The sequence below is a fragment of the Eriocheir sinensis genome, unplaced genomic scaffold (assembly GCF_024679095.1).
Source record: "Eriocheir sinensis breed Jianghai 21 unplaced genomic scaffold, ASM2467909v1 Scaffold708, whole genome shotgun sequence".
Taxonomy (NCBI): domain Eukaryota; kingdom Metazoa; phylum Arthropoda; class Malacostraca; order Decapoda; family Varunidae; genus Eriocheir; species Eriocheir sinensis.
The window spans coordinates 121,169-128,741 of NW_026112063.1; positions in this window are offsets into that span (position 1 = coordinate 121,169).

Genomic DNA, 7,573 nt, shown 5'->3' on the forward strand with positions numbered 1-7,573 from the left:
TTTTTTATATTTTTATACGTATTTACATTATTTAATGAGTATTTTGTATATATATTTTTACGTTATTTTATGTGTATTCGTTTATATATTTTGATACAAATTTACCTTATTTTATGTGTATTTTGAATATCTATTTCAATACATATCTCCCTTATTGTATGTGGATTTTGTATATTAATTTTAATTCTTCTAATTATTTTGTGTGTATTTTTGTATATATATATATATATATATATATATATATATATATATATATATATATTTTTTTTTTACAAATATGCGTTATTTTATGGGTATTTTGCATCTTTATTTTCATACAAATTTACATTAGTTTATTCATATTCTGTTTATTTATTTTGATACGATTTTAATATATTCTCTGTGCATTTTGTTTATATTTTTTATACATATTTACATTATTTAATGTATATTTTGTATATATATTTTCATACAAAATTACGTTACTTTATGTGTATTTGTTTATATATTTTGATAAAAATTTACAATATTTTATGGGTATTTTGTATAGATATTAAAAAAAAAATTACCTAATTTTATGTGTATTTTGTATTTCTATTTACATACACATTTAATTTATTTCGGTGTATTTTTGTATAGATCTTAATGCAAATTTTAGTTATTTTATGTGTATTTTGTAAATTTATTTTCACACAAATTTATATGACTTTATTGGTATTTCGTTGATTTATTTTGAAACAAATCTATATTATTTTATCTGTACTTTTTATATATATTTTTATACTTATTTACATTATTTAATGTGTTTTTTGTATATATATTTTGATACAAATTTATGTTATTTTATGTGTATTTGTATATATATTTTGATATAAATTTACATTATTTTATGTGTATTTTGTATATATATTTCATTAAAAATTTTCCTTATTTTATGTCTATTTTGTATATTTATTTTCCTTCAAATTTATCTATTTTCTCTGTATATTTGTATTTGTATTTACGTTATTTTATATGTATTTTGTATATATATTTATATTCAAAATTACATTATTTTATTGGTATTTTGTTTATATATTTCGATATATATTTAAATGATTACATGTGTATTTTGTATACATATTGTTATACGCATTTACTTTATTTAATGAGTGTTTTATATATATATATATATATATATATATATATATATATATATATATATATATATATATATATATATATATATATATATATATATATATATATATATATATATATATATATATATATATATATATATATACATATATATATTTTTTATACAAATATATATATATATATATATATATGTATATATATGTATATATATATATATATATATATATATATATATATATATATATATATATTTATATACTTTATAGAAATTTGCATTATTTTATGTGTATTTTGTATACATTTTTTCTTTCAAATTTACATTACGTTATTGGTATTTTGTTTATTTATTTTGAGACTAATTAACATTATTAAATGTGTATTTTGTAAATATTTTGTATTCGTATTTACATGATTTAATATGTCTTTTTTTTTATAAAAATTTACGTTATTTGTGTATTTGATTAAATATTTGAAAGACAATTACATTTTTTAAAGTATTTTGTATATATATTTCAATACAAATGTAGCTTATTTTATGTGTATTTTGTATATTTATTATCATACAAATTTAAATTATTTTTTGTGTATTTTTGTATAGATTTTAATATAAATTTTAATATTTTATGTGTATTTTTGTATATATATTTTTATACAAATATGAGTTATTTTATGGGTATTTTGCATCCTTATTTTCATATTATTTTATGGGTATTTGCATCTTATTTTCAAAATTTATATTATTTTATTGATATTCTGTTTATTTATTTTCTTACGATTTTTCACTATTCTATGTGTATTTTGTATATATATTTTTTTATACATATTTACATTATTTAAGGTTTATTTTGTATATATATTTTATACAAATTTACGTTATTTCATGTATTTTGTATATATATTTCAATACTAATTTAGCTTATTTTATGTGTATTTTGTATATCTATTTTCATATATATATATATATATATATATATATATATATATATATATATATATATATATATATATATATATATATATATATATATATATATATATATATATATATATATATATATATATATATATATATATATATATATATATATATATATATATATATATATATATATATATATATATATATATATAATATGTTTCTTTATTTTCATATATATTTAATTATTTTATTGATATTCTGTTTATTTATTTTGATAAGTTTTTCCATTATTCTATGTGTATTTTATGTATATTTTGTATATATATTTACATTATTTAATGTATATTTTGTATATACGTTTTTATACAAATTAACGCTATTTTATATGTATTTGTTGATATATTTTGATACAAATTTACAGTATTTTCTGGGTATTTTGTTTGTATATTTCAAAACAAATCTACCTTATTTTATGTGTATTTTATATATATATTTTAATTTTATTTAATGTGTATTTTTGTATATATATTTTCATAAAAATATATGCGTTATTTTATGGGTATTTTGCATCTTTATTTTTATACAAATTTATATTATTTTATTGATATTCTGTGTATTTATTTTGTTACGATTTTCACTATTCTCTGTGTATTTTGTATATATTTTTTTTACATATTTACATTATTTAATGTGTATTTTGTATATATATTTTATACAAATTTACGTTATTTTATGTATTTTGTATATATATTTCAATGCAAATTTAGCTTATTGTATGTGTATTTTTTGTATCTATAAGTTTTTTGTATATTTTTGTATATAGTTTTACACAAAAATTTTCGTTATTTTATGTGTATTTCTTATATTTATTTTCATATTAATACACATTCTTTTATTGGTATTTTGTTTATTTATTTTGATACGAGTTTACATTGTTTTATGTGTATTTTGTATATATATATTTATACTTATTTACATCATTTAATGTGTATTTTGTATATATAAATTTATAAAAATTTACGTTATTTTAAGTTTATTCTTATATATATTTTGAAACAAATTTACATTGTTTTATGTGTATTTTGCATATCTATTTCAATTCAAATTTACCTTATTGTATGTACATTTTGTATATTTATTTTCATACAAATTTAATTATTATATTTGTATTTTGTATATATACTTTTATAAAAAAATATGCGTAATCTTATGGGTATTTTGCATCCTTATTTTTGTACAAATTTACATTATTTTATTGATATTCTCTGTATTTATTTTGATACGATTTTACATTATTCTATGTGTATTTTGTATATATTTTTTTATACATATTTACATTATTTAATGTGTATTTTGTATATATATTTTATACAAATATACGTTATTTTATGTGTATATGTGTATTTGCTTATATATTTTTATGCAAATTTACATTATTTTATGTGTATTTTGTATATGTATTTCAGTATAAATTTACCTAATTTTATGTGTATTTTGTATATCTATTTTCATACAAATTTGAATTATTTTTTGTGTGTTTTTGTAGATATTTTTATACAAATTTTAGTTATTTTATGCGTATTTTGATTATCTATTTTCCTTCAAGTTTACATTCTTTTATTGAGATTTACATTAATTTAGGTGTATTTTGTATATATATTATTCTACGTATTTACATCATTTTTTTTGTGTGTATTGTGTATATAAATTTTGATCCAAATTTTTTATGTGTATTTTGCATATCTATTTCAATACAAATTTACCTCATTGTATGTGCATTTTTTATATTTATTTTAATACAAATTTAATTATTTGACGTGTATTTTTGTGTGTGTGTATATATATATATATATATATATATATATATATATATATATATATATATATATATATATATATATATATATATATATATATATATATATATATATATATATATATATATATATATATATATATATATATATATATATATATATATATATATATATATATATATATATATATATATATATATATATATATATATATATATATATATATATATAAATATATATATATATATATATATATATATATATATATATATATATATATATATATATATATATATATATATATATATATATATATATATATATATATACAAATACACATAAAATAAACGTAAATTTGTAAATCTATATACAAAAATACAAAAATAATTTAAATTTGTATGAAAATAGATATACAAACTACACATAAAATAAACTAAAATTGTTTTGAAATATATATACAAAATACATAAAATAATGTAATTTTCTACCAAAATATTTAAACAAATACATAAATAACGTAAAATTGTATAAAATATATAAACAAATACACATTAAATAATGTAAATAAATACAAATATATACAAAATACAAAATAAATAAACAAAATAACAATGAAATAATGTAAATTTATATGAAAATATATATACAAAATACACATAAAATAACGCAAATTTCAATAAAGCTATATATACAAAAATGCACGTGAAATAATTTCAATTATTATGAAAATAAATATACAAAATACACATAAAATAAGACAAATTTGTATTGAAATATATATACAAAATACACATAAAATAATGTAAATTTGTATAAAAAAACAACACAAATGCACATAAAATAAAGTAAATTTGTATAAAAATATATATACAAAACACACATTAAATAATGTAAATGCGTATAAAAATATGTATACAAAATACACATGAAATAATAAAAATTCGTATCGAAATAAATAAACTAAATACCAATAAAATAATGTAATTTTGAATGAAAATATATATACAAAATACAAAAATACACATAAAATAATGTAAATACAAATACAAATATACACATAAAATATTTTAAATTTGACTGAAAATAAATAAACAAGATAAACATAAAATAAGCTAAATTTGTAATGAAATATATATACAAAATATACATAAAAGAATGTAAATTTGTATCAAAATAGATATACAAATACACATAAAATAACATAAATTTGTACAACAATATATATACGAAATACACATTAAATAATGTAAATACGTATAAAAATCTGTATACAAAGTACAGATAAAATAATGTAAACTCCTATCAAAATAAATCAACAAAATAACAATAAAATCATAAAAAATTGTGTGAAAATAAATTTACAAAATACACATAACATAACTAAAATTAGTCTCAAAATCTATACAAAAATATACAGAAATAGTTTAAATTCGCATGAAAATAGATATACAAAATACACATAAAATTAGTTTTTTTTTAATATATATACAAAATACCCATAAAATATTGTAAATTTGTAGCAAAATATATAAACAAATACACATAAAATAACATAAATTTGTGTAAAAATATATATACAAAATACACATTAAATAATGTAAATATGTATAAAAAATATATACAATAATGTAAACTCGTATCAAAATAATTGAGCAGAATATGAATAAAATGCTGTAAATTTGAATGAAAATAGAGATGCAAATACCCATAAAATAACGCTTATTTGTATAAATATATGTATACATATTTTTCGTCTCCCTTTTCTCTCTCCTTCCTTTCTCTTATCTCCCTCCTTATTCATCTTCCAACCCTTTCCCTTCCCTTCTCTTTCTCTTCCTTTCCTCTCCCTTTTCTCTATCCTTCCTTTCTCTTATCTCCCTCCTTATTCATCTTCCAACCCTTTCCCTTCCCTTCTCTTTCTCTTCCTTTCCTCTCCCTTTTCTCTATCCTTCCTTTCTCTTATCTCCCTCCTTATTCATCTTCCAACCCTTTCCCTTCCTTTCTCTTTCTCCTCCTTTCCTCTCCCTTCTCTCTATCCTTCCTTTCTCTTATCTCCCTCTATGTTCATCTTCCAACCCTTTCCCTTCCCTTCTCTTTCTCTTCCTTTCCTCTCTCTTCTCCCTATCCTTCCTTTCTCTTATCTCCCTCTTTGTTCATCTTCCAACCCTTTCCCTTCCCTTCTCTTTCTCTTCCTTTCCTCTCCCTTTTCTCTATCCTTCCTTTCTCTTATCTCCCTCCTTATTCATCTTCCAACCCTTTCCCATCCTTTCTCTTTCTCTTCCTTTCCTCTCCCTTCTCTCTATCCTTCCTTTCTCTTATCTCCCTCATTGTTCATCTTCCAGCCCTTTCCCTTCCCTTCTCTTTCTCTTCCTTTCCTCTCCCTTCTCTCTATCCTTCCTTTCTCTTATCTCCCTCTATGTTCATCTTCCAACCCTTTCCCTTCCCTTCTCTTTCTCTTCCTTTCCTCTCCCTTCTTTCTATCCTTCCTTTCTCTTATCTCCCTCTCTGTTCATCTTCCAACCCTTTCCATTCCCTTCTCTTTCTCTTCCCTCCCTCTCCCTTCTCTCTATCCTTCCTTTCTCTTATCTCCCTCCATATTCATCTTCCAACCCTTTCCATTCCCTTCTCTTTTTTTTATTTTATTTAAACAGGGCTTACACAAGATTGTGCTAAAGTTGAAGGTTTTAAGCTTCATTTATCTATAGCTACATACAAGACATATTGAATTACTGCCTTGAAGTCCTAATCCAGTTGTTCACCTCCCGCTTGAAGTCTTGAAGTGACGCGCGATGGTGGAGGTCGGTGTGGCGAACAAGCTGGTTCCACAGGCGGCTGTAGCGGGGCTGGAAGGAGCGGAAGTGGTGTTCTGTCCTGGAGAAGGGTACAGCCACTTGTTCCTGTCTGTGGGGTGCTGCTCGGGTGGAGTGTATGGGGGTTGGGGGCGCCGGGAGCTTGAGAGCTGCCAGGTGGAGTGTGTTTAGGTTGTGTGCCTTGAACATTACACACAGGCCTGCCACATCCCTGCGCTCCTGGAGAGGTTGCAAGAAGCCACGCGCGTGCTGAGGACCTGTGCCCTGTATCAGACGCTGGGCTCTGGTCTGGACACGATCCAGCGTTGCAAGGTAAGATGGAGGGCAGAAGGACCAGGCGAGGGGGGAGTACTCCATGAGGGGGCGTACTTGTGCCTTGAAGCGCCTCAGTTAGGCTCAGTCCCTTTGGCGTCAAGTAGATGGGAGATGCGCCGTACACAGCTGAGTTTCCATGCTGCATTTTTTTATATTTTTTTAGCATGGTTGGTGAAGGAGAGTCCCGCGTCGAACTCCACTCCGAGAATGAAGATGGAGTCTTGAAGGGGTAGCGTTTTCCCCTCCAGTTGTATCCCCGGCCCGGCTAGATTGTTGACATCTCGCCTGCGGGACATTACCATTGCTTGTGTTTTGTCAGGGGCCAGGGTGATTTGCCAGCAGCCGCTCCAGGCGATAATTTTGTCGAGTGCCATGTTGATGCGACACACTGTACCTTGCCAGTCCTGTCTGTCGCTGGTGAAGGCAAGGGTGCAGTCGTCAGCGTAAGCCTGGGCCTCAGGGATGAGCTGGAGAATGTCATTGAAGTAAACATTCCACAGTAGAGGCCCTAGTACGCTGCCCTGGGGCACGCTTGCATTGATGGGGTGCTGGCTTGAGGTGTGGCCGTTAATCACCACCTGTAACGCCCTGCC